The following is a 16,580-nucleotide window of genomic DNA, read 5'->3' as shown; positions in this document are numbered from 1 at the left end:
CTCCAGGTTTACTGTATCCCTTGGACCTTCTTATTGACGATGAAACACAGAAATTGCATCTGAATTTAATAGAAAATGCACAATACCGATATAAGTACAAGAAGACTGACTATTCTTACTGACTATGATATGAACCATTCCTGTGACACTACTTATAGATTCCGATACTTCGCTTCAGGTTTACTGTATCCCTCTGACCTTCTTATTGACGATGAAATCCAGAAATTGCATGGGAATTAAATACTAAAGGCAAAATGCCGGATTAAGTACAAGATGACTGACTCTTCTTACTGACTATGTTTTGAACCAATTCTGTGACACTAGTTGTAGACTCCGATGCTTCACTCCAGTTTTACTGTATCCCTCTGACCTTCTTATTAACGATGAAACACATAAATTGCATCGGAATTAAATACAAAAGGCACAATACCGACATAAGTTCAAGAATACTGACTCTTCTTACTGACTAAGTTTTGAACCATTCCTGTGACACTAGTTACAGATTCCGATGCTTCACATCAGGTTTACTGTATCCCTCTGACCTTCTTATTGACGATGAAACACAGAAATTGCATCGGAATTAAATTCAAAAGGCACAATGCCGACTTAAGTACATGTAGACTGACTCTTCTTACTGTGAATGTTTTGAACCATCCCTATGACACAAGTTATAGATTGCAATGCTTCACTTCAGGTTTACTGTATCCCTCTGACCTTCTTATTGACGATGAAACACAGAAATTGCATCGGAATTAATTACAAAAGGCACAATGCTGACTTAAGTACAAGAAGACTGACTCTTCTTACTGTCAATGTTTTGAACCATTCCTGTGACACTACTTATAGATTCCGATGCTTCACTCCATTTTTACTGTATCCCTTGGACCTTCTTCTTGAAGATGAAACACAGAAATTGCATCAGAAATTAATAGAAAATGCACAATACCGACATAAGTACAAGAAGACTGACTCTTCTTACTGACCATGTTATGAACCATCCCTGTGACACTAGTTATAGATTCCGATGCTTCGCTTCAGGTTTACTGTATCCCTCTGACATTCTTATTGACGATGAAACACAGAAATTGCATCGGAATTAAATACAAAAGGCACAATGCCGAATTAAGTACTAGAAGACTGACTCTTCTTACTGTCTATGTTTGGAACAATTCCTGTGACACTAGTTATAGACTCCGATGCTTCACTCCAGGTTTACTGTACCCCTCTGACCTTCTTACTGACGATGAAACACAGAAATTGCATCGAAATTAAATACAAAAGGCACAATACCGACATAAGTACAAGAATACTGACTCTTCTTACTGACTATGTTTTGTACAATTCCTGTGACACTAGTCATAGATTCCGATGCTTAACTTCAGGATTACAGTATCCCTCGGACCTTCTTATTGACGATGAAACACAGAAGTTGCATCGGAATTAAATAGAAAAGGCACAATGCCGACTTAAGTACAAGAAGACTGACTCTTCTTACTGTCTATGTTTTGAACCATTCCTGTGACAATAGCTATAGATTCCGATGCTTCAATTCAGGTCTACTGTATCCCCTGGGCTTTCTTATTGACGATGAAACACAGAAATTGCATCGGAATTAAATAGAAAAGGCACAATGCAGACTTAAGTACTAGAAGACTGACTCTCCTACTGTCTGTGTTTTGGACCACTCCTGTGACACTAGTTATCGATTCCGATGCTTCACTTCAGGATTACTGTATCCCTCTGACCTTCGTAGTGACGATGAAAGACAGAAATTGCATCGGAATTAAATACAAAAAGCACAATGCCGACTTAAGTACAAGAATACTGACTCATCTTACTGTCTATGCTTTGAATCGTCCCTGTGACACTAGTTATAGATTCCGATGCTTCGCTCCAGGTTTAATGTATCCCTTGGACCTTCTTATTGACGATGAAACACAGAAATTGCATCGGAATTAAATACAAAAGGCATAATGCCGACTTAAGTACCAAAAGACTTACTCTTCTTACTGACTATGTATTGTACCATTCCTGTGACACTAGTTGTAGACTCCGATGCTTCACTTCAGGTTTACTGTATCCCTCTGACCTTGTTATTGACGACGAAACACAGAAGTTGCATCGGAATTAAATACAAAAGGTACAATGCCGACTTAAGTACAAGAAGACTGACTCTTCTTACTGTCTATATTTTGAACCATTCCTGTGACACTAGTTATAGATTCCGATGCTTCAATTCATTTCTACTGTATCCCGTGGACCTTCTTATTGACGATGAAACACAGAAATTGCATCGGAATTAAATACTAAAAGCACAATGCCGACTTAAGTACAAGAAGACTGACTCTTCTTACTGACTATGTTTTGAACCATTCCTGTGGCACTAGTTAGAGATTCCGATGCTTCACATCCGGTTTAGTGTATCCCTCTGACATTCTTATTGACGATGAAACACAGAAATAGCATCAGAATTAAATACAAAAAAGCACAATGCCGACTTAAGTACATGTAGACTGACACTTCCTACTGTGAATGTTTTGAACCATTCCTGTGACACAAGTTATAGATTCCGATGCTTCACTTCAGGTTTACCGTATCCCTCTGACCTTCTTATTGACGTTGAAACACAGAATTTGCGTCGGAATTAATTACAAAAGGCACAATGCCGACTAAAGTAAAAGAAGTCTGACTCTTCTTACTGTCAATGTTTTGAACCATTCCTGTGACACTAGTTATAGATTCCGATGCTTCACTCCAGGTTTACTGTATCCCTTGGACCTTCTTATTGACGATGAAACACAGAAAGAGCATCAGAACTAAATAGAAAAAGCCCAGTGAAGACTTAAGTACAACAAGACTGTCTCTTCTTACTGACTATGTTTTGAACCAATCCTGTGACACTAATTATAGATTGCGATGCTTCACTTCAGGTTTACTGTATCCCTTGGACCTTCTTATTGACGATGAAACGCAGAAATTGCATCGGAATGAAATACAAAAGGCACAATGCCGAGTTAAGTACAAGAATACTGACTCATCTTACTTTCTATGCTTTGAACCGTCCCTGTGACACTAGTTATGGATTCCGATGCTTCACTCCAGGTTTACTGTATCCCATGGACCTTCTTTTTGACGATGAAACACAGAAATTGCATCGGAATTAAATACAAAAGGCACAATGCCGACTTAAGTACAAGAAGACTGACTCTTCCTACTGACTATGATTTGAACCATTCCTGTGACACTAGTTATAGATTCCGATGCCTCGCTGCAGGTTAACTGTATCCCTCTGACCTTCTTATTGACGATGAAACACAGAAATTCCATCGGAATTAAATACAAAAGGCACAATACCGACATCAGTGCAAGAATACTGACTCTTCTTTCTGACTATGTTTTGAACCATTCCTGTTACAGTAGTCATAGATTCCGATGCTTAATTTCAGGATTACTGTATCCCTTGGACCTTCTTATTGACGATGAAACACAGAAATCGCATCGGAATTAAATACAAAGGGCACAATGCCAACTTAAGTACAAGAAAACTCACTCTTCATTCTTACTATGATTTGAACCATTCTTGTGACACTAGCTATAGATTGCAATGCTTCACTTCAGGTTTACTGTATCCCTTATACCTTCTTATTAACGATGAAACGCAGAAATTGCATCGGAATTAAAAACAAAAGGCACAATGCCGACTTAAGTACAAGAAGACTGACTCTTCTTACTGTCTATGTTTTGAACCATTCCTGTGACTCTAGTTATAGATTCCGATGCATCACTTCAGGTTTACTGTATCCCTCTGACGTTCTTATTGACGATGAAACACAGAAGTTGCATCGGAATTAAATACAAAAGGCACAATGCCGACTTAAGTACAAGAAGACTGTTTCTTCTTACTGTCTATGTTTTGAACCATTCCTGTGACACTAGTTATAGATTCCGATGCTTCAATTCAGGTCTACTGTATCCCTTGGACCTTCTTACTGACGATGAAACACAGAAATTGCATCGGAATTAAATACAAAAGGCACAATGGCGACTTAAGTACAAGAAGACTGACTCTTCTTACTGACTATGTTTGAACCATTCCTGTGACACTAGTTATAGATTCGGATGCTTCACATCAGGTTTACTGTATCCCTCTGACCTTCTTATTGACGGTGAAAAACAGAAATTGCATCGGAATTAAATACAAAAGGCACAAAGCCGACTTAAGTACATGTTGACTGACTCTTCCCACTGTGAATGATTTGAACCATTCCTATGACATAAGTTATAGGTTCCGATGCTTCACTTCAGGTTTACTGTATATCTCTGACCTTCTTATTGACGATGAAACACAGAAATTGCATCGGAATTAAATACAAAAAGCACAATGCCGACTTAAGTACAAGAAGACTGACTCTTCTTACTGTCTATGTTTTGAACCATTCCTGTGACACTATTTATAGACTCCGATGCTTCACTCCTGGATTACTGTATCCCTCTGATCTTCTTATTGACGATGAAACACAGAAATTCCATCGGAATTAAATACAAAAGGCACAATACCGACATCAGTGCAAAAATACTGACTCTTCTTTCTGACTATGTTTGAACCATTCCTGTTACAGTAGTCATAGATTCCGATGCCTAATTTCAGGATTACTGTATCCCTTGGACCTTCTTATTGACGATGAAACTCAGAAATCGCATCGGAATTAAATACAAAGGGCACAATGCCGACTTAAGTACAAGAAAACTCACTCTTCATCCTTACTATGATTTGAACCATTCTTGTGACACTAGCTATTGATTGCGATGCTTCACTTCAGGTTTACTGTATCCCTTAAACCTTCTTATTAACGATGAAACGCAGAAATTGCATCGGAATTAAATACAAAAGGCACAATGCCGACTTAAGTACAAGAAGACTGACTCTTCTTACTGTCTATGTTTTGAACCATTCCTGTGACTCTAGTTATAGATTCCGATGCTTCACTTCAGGTTTACTGTATCCCTCTGACCTTCTTATTGACGATGAAACACAGAAGTTGCATCGGAATTAAATACAAAAGGCACAATGCCGACTTAAGTACAAGAAGACTGTTTCTTCTTACTGTCTATGTTTTGAACCATTCCTGTGACACTAGTTATAGATTCCGATGCTTCAATTCAGGTCTACTGTATCCCTTGGACCTTCTTACTGACGATGAAACACAGAAATTGCATCGGAATTAAATACAAAAGGCACAAAGCCGAATTAAGTACATGTTGACTGACTCTTCCCACTGTGAATGATTTGAACCATTCCTGTGACATAAGTTATAGGTTCCGATGCTTCACTTCAGGTTTACTGTATACCTCTGACCTTCTTATTGACGATGAAACACAGAAATTGCATCGAAATCAATTACAAAAGGCACAATACCGACTTAAGTAAAAGAAGTCTGACTCTTCTTACTGTCAATGATTTGAACCATTCCTGTGACACTAGTTATAGATTCCGATGCTTCACTCCAGGTTTACTGTATCCCTTGGACCTTCTTATTGACGATGAAACACAGAAATTGCATCTGAATTTAATAGAAAATGCACAATACCGATATAAGTACAAGAAGACTGACTATTCTTACTGACTATGATATGAACCATTCCTGTGACACTACTTATAGATTCCGATACTTCGCTTCAGGTTTACTGTATCCCTCTGACCTTCTTATTGACGATGAAACACAGAAATTGCATGGGAATTAAATACTAAAGGCAAAATGCCGGATTAAGTACAAGAAGACTGACTCTTCTTACTGACTATGTTTTGAACCATTTCTGTGACACTAGTTGTAGACTCCGATGCTTCACTCCAGTTTTACTGTATCCCTCTGACCTTCTTATTAACGATGAAACACAGAAATTGCATCGGAATTAAATACAAAAGGCACAATACCGACATAAGTTCAAGATTACTGACTCTTCTTACTGACTATGTTTTGAACCATTCCTGTGACACTAGTTATAGATTCCGATGCTTCACATCAGGTTTACTGTATCCCTCTGACCTTCTTATTGACGATGAAACACAGAAATTGCATCGGAATTAAATTCAAAAGGCACAATGCCGACTTAAGTACATGTAGACTGACTCTTCTTACTGTGAATGTTTTGAACCATCCCTATGACACAAGTTATAGATTGCGATGCTTCACTTCAGGTTTACTGTAGCCCTCTGACCTTCTTATTGACGATGAAACACAGAAATTGCATCGGAATTAATTACAAAAGGCACAATGCTGACTTAAGTAAAAGAAGTCTGACTCTTCTTACTGTCAATGTTTTGAACCATTCCTGTGACACTACTTATAGATTCCGATGCTTCACTCCATTTTTACTGTATCCCTTGGACCTTCTTCTTGAAGATGAAACACAGAAATTGCATCAGAAATTAATAGAAAATGCACAATACCGACATAAGTACAAGAAGACTGACTCTTCTTACTGACCATGTTATGAACCATCCCTGTGACACTAGTTACAGATTCCGATGCTTCGCTTCAGGTTTACTGTATCCCTCTGACCTTCTTATTGACGATGAAACACAGAAATTGCATCGGAATTAAATACAAAAGGCACAATGCCGAATTAAGTACTAGAAGACTGACTCTTCTTACTGTCTATGTTTGGAACAATTCCTGTGACACTAGTTATAGACTCCGATGCTTCACTCCAGGTTTACTGTACCCCTCTGACCTTCTTACTGACGATGAAACACAGAAATTGCATCGAAATTAAATACAAAAGGCACAATACCGACATAAGTACAAGAATACTGACTCTTCTTACTGACTATGTTTTGTACAATTCCTGTGACACTAGTCATAGATTCCGATGCTTAACTTCAGGATTACAGTATCCCTCGGACATTCTTATTGACGATGAAACACAGAAGTTGCATCGGAATTATATAGAAAAGGCACAATGCCGACTTAAGTACAAGAAGACTGACTCTTCTTACTGTCTATGTTTTGAACCATTCCTGTGACAATAGCTATAGATTCCGATGCTTCAATTCAGGTCTACTGTATCCTCTGGGCCTTCTTATTGACGATGAAACACAGAAATTGCATCGGAATTAAATACACAAGGCACAATGCCGATTTAAGTACAAGAAGACTGACTCTTCATTGTTACTTTGATTTGAACCATTCTTGTGACACTAGCTATAGATTGCGATGCTTCACTTCAGGTTTACTGTATCCCTTAAACCTTCTTATTAACGATGAAACGCAGAAATTTCATCGGTATTAAATACAAAAGGCACAATGCCGACTTAAGTACAAGAAGACTGACTCTTCTTACTGTCTATGTTTTGAACCATTCCTGTGACTCTAGTTATAGATTCCGATGCTTCACTTCAGGTTTACTGTATCCCTCTGACCTTCTTATTGACGATGAAACACAGAGGTTGATCGGAATTAAATACAAAAGGCACAATGCCGACTTAAGTTCAAGAAGACTGTTTCTTCTTACTGTCTATGTTTTGAACCATTCCTGTGACACTAGTTATAGATTCCGATGCCTTAATGCAGGTCTACTGTATCCCTTGGACCTTCTTATTGACGATGAAACACAGAAATTGCATCGGAATTAAATACAAAAAGCACAATGCCGAGTTAAGTACAAGAAGACTGACTCATCTTACTGACTATGTTTGAACCATTCCTGTGACACTAGTTATAAATTCGGATGCTTCACATCAGGTTTACTGTATCCCTATGACCTTCTTATTGACGGTGAAACACAGAAATTGCATCGGAATTAAATACAAAAGGCACAAAGCCGACTTAAGTACATGTAGACCGACTCTTCCTACTGTGAATGTTTTGAACCATTCCTGTGACATAAGTTATAGGTTCCGATGCTTCACTTCAGGTTTACTGTATACCTCTGACCTTCTTATTGACGATGAAACACAGAAATGGCATCGAAATCAATTACAAATGGTACAATGCCGACTTAAGTAAAAGAAGTCTGACTCTTCTTACTGTCAATGTTTTGAACCATTCCTGTGACACTAGTTATAGATTCCGATGCCTTAATGCAGGTCTACTGTATCCGTTGGACCTTCTTATTGACGATGAAACACAGAAATTGCATCGGAATTAAATACAAAAGGCACAATGCCGAATTAAGTAATGGAAGACTGACTCTTCTTACTGTCTATGTTTGGAACCATTCGTGTGACACTAGTTATAGACTCCGATGCTTCACTCCAGGTTTACTGTATCCCTCTGACCTTCTCATTGACGATGAAACACAGAAATTGTATCGGAAATAAATACAAAATGCATAATGCCGACTTAAGTACAAGTAGACAGACCCTTCTTACTGACTATGTTTTGAACCATTCATGTGACTCTAGTTATCGATTCCGATGCTTCACTTCAGGTTTACTGTATCCCTCTGACCTTCTTATTGACGATGAAACACAGAAATTGCATCGGAATTAAATACAAAAGGCACAATGCCGAATTAAGTACAAGAAGACTGACTCTTCTTACCTTCTATGTTTTGAACCATTCCTGTGACACTAGTTATAGACTCCAATACTTCACTCCAGGTTTACTGTATCCCTTGCACCTTCTTATTGACAATGAAACACAGATATTTCATCGGACTTAAATACAAAAGGCACAATGCCGACTTAAGTACAAGAAGACTGACTCTTCCTACTGTCTCTGCTTTGAACCATCCCTGTGACACTAGTTATAGATTCCGATGCTTCACTCCAGGTTTGCTGTATAACTTGGTCCTTCTTATTGACGATGAAACACAGAAATTGCATCGGAATTAAACACAAAAGGCACAATGCCGACTTAAGTACAAGAATACTGTCTCTCTTTACTTTCTATGTTTTGAACCGTCCCTGTGACACTAGTTATAGATTCCGATGCTTCACTCCAGGTTTACTGTATCCCTTAGTGATGTTGTAATTCAATGGAAAGTTGGAAATTAAGATTTAGCTTACTGTTTTATCAATCACAATTGGCGTAAAAATCATGGATTGACCATTGTCATAAAATATTGCATTATGAGATGTGATTAGTTTTTACTTGCAGTTTCGCGTGGCTTGAGGCAGTCACAACTAGCGTGCCATGGATTAAGAAATCGCATTATCGTCTTTCTAATTACTTCATGATCGTAGATACGATCATACCCAGTTGTGAAGTTATTGTTATGACAAAACAATTTCCTAAGGGACCAGAAAGTTCTTAAGGGCGCAAAAACAACTGTAACATCACACAAAAGGGAAATTCGATATTAAAGCTGATGCAAGAAGACAATAAAACAGTTTTCTTTTTATCAATGTAACATGCACATTAGACTGCTGATCTTGGTGTCTGTAATATTAGCAAAATGCATAATTAAAATGAAAATGATACTGAGGAGATAATAGGAATGAGAACTGCAAAATGATTCAGTATTCCCAGAACAAATATTTACTATAAACTAAAACATATATCGTACCTTAAGCTTAATACAACAATGACGGTAGATTTTTTTGTCCATATCATGTCCATTGAGCGCTCTTTTATATAGCCATTGTCCTCTTGAGTCGCTCGTGCTTCGTCACGGTAAGTTACAACAGTTCTTCTTCCTACACTTCACTCAAAACTTAGACGGAACACGTTTTTATATATTTAGTAAAAATAATTAGATCAGACCGCCACAAATCTGCGTCCGTCTTACTCGAGAAAAACAGTAAAAGTCTTTTTAGCGCTCAAGGCTTCATTTGTTCTCCAGCGAACAAAATAGTGAAGGGTCGCATATCCATCCGTACTTTTCTGTTTATATTGCCGCCCAAAGACGACGAATTACATTATCTAGAAAATTCCACCGTCGCCATGCGACGCCTTATTATATATTAATCATTCTTTATAAACAAGTATTTGCCTTCTGGCTGAATTTGCTGTTTTAATTAAGCAAAAAATAGCGAATATCACATTGCCTCCCATGAGGAGAGAGGGAATGCCGAAGGATTACCTCGATCCTCATGTCCTCATGAGATATTCGTGATTTTTGGTGTGACATTTACATAACGTTACTGGCGTACTAAGTACATAAATTGAAATCACATTTATAAACATATATCATATATTTATCATTTTTCGAAATAAAGTTTTTCATTCTTTGTTCATCAGTCACTTCATTCCATAATACCAAGACTGACATTTATGTGCATTTTTAAGTTTGGTCCTTATTTGCTTATAACAGTAAGTGAACGTTCATTTCGCTCTTCAGGGGATAGAATTCAGAAATTACTTTCTCTTGAGCTTAACAACTAATACATGAGTACAGTGAGTGCTTATTTTCACTAAACTAGAGTGGACAATGTTCGAGCATCTGTTGACTCATTGTGGTTCAATTACAGTTTAATAACGTAGCACTACACTTCGTGATGCTTTCACTTTCTGTGTTAGCTGTCTACGGCGTTGATCATGCAGTACATCTGTCCTTTCCACTGTGGTGCCAGGAATCCAAGTGGCTTCCCGGGTTTTTATTTACAATATGAAACAGAAGAAGTGGAAAATTATTAGTATGACTTACAAGCTACTGGATACATTTGTTAAGGATCGGGACTGGTCTGGAGTTTAGGGTCTTCCTATAGTGACAATTCATTTTCTTTGTCCATCAAGAGACAGGATTATAATTCATTTTAGCAGTGTTCAGGAGTGCCGGTATTAATGGCTTTAAGGCCTGAGTAATCTAACAATCTACTTCTCACTCATCTTAACTTCAACTCAAGAAAATTGCTTAATTTACATATGAAAATGTAGTCACTCAAGTGTACAAATGTCTTTCCTCCAGTATGTACGATTGAAGTCATGGCGGTTAGCAGTTTAAAGTTTGGATTGTTTCGTCACCCACACGTCAGCCACTCACAGCGGCTGCACAGTGTTGCGTGAGCTCCAATACTTAGTATCCGTTCGCGCTCAGGCTGTAACAGAGCTGCTGGTCGTCGATTGCTCCCTTTTTTTTTTTTTTGTGAACTTCGTATCACACGAGTGCATCGATACAAACACCTCGCGCGCGTTTCCCATCGGAGGAGCCGGACACTGAAATTGCCTCCATACTTCTGTCAACTGCCTCCCACGAGGCTCACAGGTAAGTGACGACGAATGTTTTAGCTGTCGCTGCACTTAGAACAACACTGAACTTTGCGTTGCACCTGTTGTCGTAGCCTTGACTTCCTTTTTTACACTTGAAGTACAACACTACCACTAGTATACAGTGAACAGTTATTTTTATTATGCACGTCACACTTAAGTGTGCATCTTCACACAGCATTCGTGCTTAGTTCCTTCGCCGATGGAGTTCATTTACAAAACAATCCATTTTGCACGTTTCCTCCACTGGTATAGAAAGACTTATATTCTACAATTTACAAAATATCACTTACGAGCTAATATTTACAATTATGGTCACTCCTTTTGTTAAGTCCAGTGAACAACTGCTTTATAAATGGACTCTTTATATCTCAAGATTTGCTTTCACTAGTGAACCTAAAAATATTCTTTCAAACTTTCTTTTAAGTGCTCATCTCCTCATTATGAAAACTACAGGTTTCGCAACACTCGTTGCATTTATTCTTTAGTGGACCCAAGATCATTTTCTACTGCCACGCAGCATATCTACTACTTAACGAGTACACATTTAACGCTGAATCTTTTTTTTTCTTTTTGTGCTTTCCTTTGTGCTTGCCAAATTTTTTTTATATTTGAGGGCAGACTGGATAACAATAGTTCTCCCTCTTCGCTTCATGTACTCAGCAATTGTTCTCTGTTAAAAAAAATAGGGTAACGCGTGTCTACTATTTTTTTGCATGAATGGAATTACCGACAGTTCACTGGGTTTACGCAACCGGTCCATAACAAACATTACCAAAGCTAGCGAAGTTCATCACGCTACGTGTCTCATTTCTCATAAGCACTGCTTTGCTTCGAAGCACACGTGCCTTTTACAAGTCGACCCTTGGTCTGGGTTAATGAACCAGGATCAAAAGGAACGGGCACAAGGAAAATGGATTTCATAAGAGGGGTGTCTTAGGAGACATTTTTGCAATAAAATCTGCATGTAAATAAAATTATCTTAATAAACATAGGCACATATATAAACTTCAACCTCCTTCCTTACAGCATGCTTTGCTACTTCTACGTCTTACTCAGGTTATAGTCAATATTAAGTTTAAATATCACTGCATTGCTTGTTCTTTAGATTAGCCTTCAATTAGGGTATTGAATGGTCGCTAGATTACTCTACAGATCTTCTGAAGATCTTTACTTGGACTTATTTATGATACAGGTGGCTTGCTGTGTGGTTATTTAGTACCTCGATTCTACTGAAATCAATTCGTCAGCTAACATTCCTCATATACTCTTTACCTTGGGCTCAGATCACAGGGAAATAGTTTACTTTCATAGCAATTAGTGGCCTCGTGGAGTACTTACGCTACATTATTGATGCTTCATGGTTTGCCTCTATTTGTACTGTATTTCACCTAACTTAGTTTACTACAGCTTATTGTCTCCTTGCGTGAACACATGTGGGTTACCACTTGCTTTTCCATTTAACAGCACGCTTTAACTGAACTTTAAGCTATTTCTTCTACTCCTGTCCACTGTCTGGACTGTTTGAACATGTACCCTTTTTTTTAAGCAGGTAATTTGGGCTTTTACTACAGAACATCAAGTACTTACATTACTAAAAATAAATCTATAAATATTCTTGTACCTTGAGAGAAGTGCTTATTTACGCATCCTCCCCATTTCTCACCTTTACATATTTTATTTAGCTCCGGGCAATCACCTCGCAAGCACTTTTTTTTTCTTAATACTAACTTAAAATTAAATTGAAATTCTTGGTGCAACCCCTATTTCCTGCTTCAGCTTGTTGAAGAAATATCAGTTCAATGTCCATCACTATAAACAATTTTTCCATACATAGCATTTAATACTTAAAGTTTACATGTAGTAGCCGTTACCATGTAGTCAGTGCGCTGTTCAACACAATACTTATCATTAACAGTTCACACAAGGAAATTTCCAGTACGCAAGAGGTAAGAAACAAAAACAGATGCTATCTGCAGTTGAGGCTGTGTCTGTAAACTAACTCTCTGTTTCAATGGACCAATCGCTTCCGATATGGAGGAGCCCTGAATCGGCAATGATAAAACTTTTGAAACAGAGGACACCTGTCTGAAGAGACATGATGACATCACATTGATGTTTGCTCCTGTATCAACAACTGCTGTGACAGGAATGTTAGTAATAGAAATCTTAATCGAAGCCTGGACCTGTTCATCATAAATGTCATTAATGTCTTGAGCTTCTAGGTCAGGTGCAAGGTCATCTCGTAAGTCGGTCTCATGGTCGTACCGTATCGCATTAACATACTCAGAATCAGAGTATTCGTTAGTACCCCCACTGGAACCGGCAGCGACCTCTAGGAGGCTGAAAGGCGCTGCCTCTAATTTTCCGCAGGATGTTTAACCTGTTTGTCATTCATGGCCTTAAGTGTTTGTTCCGTTTCATATTGGTGCTGGTTATGTGGTACAAATGCCGGTGTAGAGGGGTAAAATCCACTGGGTGCATTCACTTGTGAATAGAATACTTGAGAAGGCTGATGTCGCCCGATCTTTTGGTTGCCGGCAAAACCATTTCCTTGTGAAGGAAAGTTCGCATTTGGTGCCATTTGAAAATTGTTCCGCGGTCCTCTATTCTGTGAAAAGTTGTTCTTATGTTGTGCCGGGTGGCCTCCGCCTTGCCCATGCCACTTGCTATATTTCGACCTATAACTTTGATTGTACACTGGTCCATTTGAAAAATTACCACTAGTTTGTGGAGAATTTCCATACTGCTCAGGCGCAGAATTAAAGGGTGGGTTTCCATACTGATGTTGTACCTGGTGGTTGTAAATTGGGTGGTATCTCTGCTGATTACTGTAATTGGTTTTCTGCTTCCGTTTAAAGTTATTGCCGTTTGCGTTTTGATAACCGCTGGCAGGTTGGTAACAGCGGTCGCAGTAGCTCGCTCTCTCCTTGGGCGCATTGTTGTCCGCGTGCGATGCATTCTGCTGGCTGCCAGGGAAGAATTTGCCGCTGCCAACCTTGGAGCGCACATCCTCGCTAATTAAATCTAAGGGATCCAGCACAGAAAGGAATACATCCGTGTCTTCTTCGGACACATTTACTAATTTCTCTCTAATAGACACAGGGAGTTTGCTTTTGAGAATCATAATTACGTCCTTGGAAGAAATCGGAGAATCCCAGAATTTAATTTTTGCTAGATACTTCTCAAAGTATCGCCGGAGACTTCCACGCTTCTCATTGAAAATTTCCGCACCATACACCTCCTTCCTTAATCTTTGCTGTACCCCATTACTCCAAAATTTTGCCAAGAACATTTTCTCAAACTCTTCATAATTCCTACACGTGTCTACCATTTCCGTTCCCCATAATGCTGCATCACCAGAAATAAAGCCAGTGACGAACTGAATACGCTGTCTGTCTGTCCAGATCCTGGGAAATATGCCGGAAAAATTCTTTAGGAACACGATGGGGTGTATTTCTCGCTTCTGCGGATGAAAAACAGGAAAAGTGCGATGCCTAATCACACTTTCCTCTTGCATTAAACTCACGATTGTGGGCGGATCATTTAGTTTCCCTACTCGGGACTCAACAGGACTGTTGTTTTGCATGTAATCAGGCGGTGAACGATAAGGAGTTGACTGACATTCGTCACCGTCTAAAGAGTTGTTCCCTATAGTTTGCGTATGTGTGTGCGGATTTTCTACCCAGTATCTCAGCATTCTGACTTCGTCCACTACTTGCTGCTTCCACTCGGGAAGATCCCGTGTAAGTGTCCTCCGAATCTGTCCCAATTCAGAAACTACTGTGTCTCCCGACTTACCAGGAGCAGCTAAGATTTCATAAGTTACATCCTTGACAGTCTCCCTAAGCTCCTCCCTGACCTTCTTTTCGATAAAAATATCTTTACCCTTTATCCATTCACTGTAGTGTTCCGACAATGCCTCCGCGTGTGCTTTCACGGTGCTCTTAATCTGTTCTTCAATATTGATTGAGTCTATCTGCCTCGACAGATCCTCCACTACACCTTCAATGTCAGATACTGCATGTCTAACTGAGTTTATTTCTTTGGTAGCTGCCTGAATTTTTGTGTTTAATGTTCCAGATACTTCAGCTATTTCACTTTTCACCTGCTTCTGCATTTTCTGAATTTGATCACTGATCTTAGTTTGCACCTCACCCAAATGGGTATTTAATTCAGCCGTAATTTCTTTATGCAGATCTGTTTTGATTGTGCCTAGCTCTGTTTTTAATGATTCGCTTACAGCATCTAGTCGGGCGTTAACAGTCTCATTTTGTGTTTTTATAGTCTCATTTTGTTTTTTTTATATTCTCATTTACTGCGTCAAACTGTTGTTTCAGCATTTCCATTAACGCACCGAGGTCATTTGTAGCTGCAGCGGGACGAGTTTGGACTTCAGGGTCACTTTCCCCTGTTACAGACATGGTTAGTTCAGTTTCCACACGGGAACCTACCGTTCGCGATCGTAAAGGGTATGGAATACTATTAACGTCTTCACTCCCGTCTCCTGTTGTCACCTGTCTCTGTTTACTATCTGCCACTTTCGTCAGTAAATCAGGTGCTACGCAAGGCTTTCGTCGTTTGTCAGTGACGTGGTGACTCCGCTAAGAGCACCGCTCTCGCGTGAGCAACAAATGAAATTCTATCTGGCGAGAAGACAAGATGGAACCTAACCGTTTCAGACAAATGAATGAAGATGCTCTTCACTGCAAATTGCACACACTATCCTCCATGTTGAAAATGTAATACAGCTATACTAACAATGGGGAGAAATAATTTCTATTATCAGACTACGAATAATTTTATTTTGAAAGATAAAATAAAGCAGATTTTCTATAGCGGGAAGGAGATAGAAAGGATGTGGATCGACTTGGAAAAGCAACGTTGCTACTGAAGCACTACACTGCGTATGCAAAATTCTGACTTACTTTTTGATGGCTTGAATACCGCTATGTTGTCTCAGCAAATTCACGTCTCTTTTCTTTTCTTTTCTCTCGGTAATTAAACTGCGTTATTGACCGTTATTCTCACAGAGAGACGATGTGTACATGAAACGACAGAACATTTATTAACACAAGCACATAGAAAATTTTCCAAGAATTTGAACTAATTTTTGGTCATGTCCCTGTTCGGGCGCCAAGTGTGATGTTACAAAATAGAAGTGATGTTGTTATTCAATGGAAAGTTGGAAATTAAGATTTAGCTTACTGTTTTATCAATCACAATTGGCGTAAGAATCATGGATTGACCATTGTCATAAAATATTGCATTATGAGATGTGATTAGTTTTTACTTGCAGTTTCGCGTGGCTTGAGGCAGTCACAACTAGCGTGCCATGGATTAAGAAATCGCATTATCGTCTTTCTAATTACTTCATGATCGTAGATACGATCATACACGGTTGTGAAGTTATTGTTATGACAAAACAAT

The sequence above is a fragment of the Schistocerca piceifrons genome, unplaced genomic scaffold (genome assembly GCF_021461385.2).
Source record: "Schistocerca piceifrons isolate TAMUIC-IGC-003096 unplaced genomic scaffold, iqSchPice1.1 HiC_scaffold_2116, whole genome shotgun sequence".
Classification (NCBI taxonomy): domain Eukaryota; kingdom Metazoa; phylum Arthropoda; class Insecta; order Orthoptera; family Acrididae; genus Schistocerca; species Schistocerca piceifrons.
Note: the sequence above shows the minus strand (reverse complement) of the source record.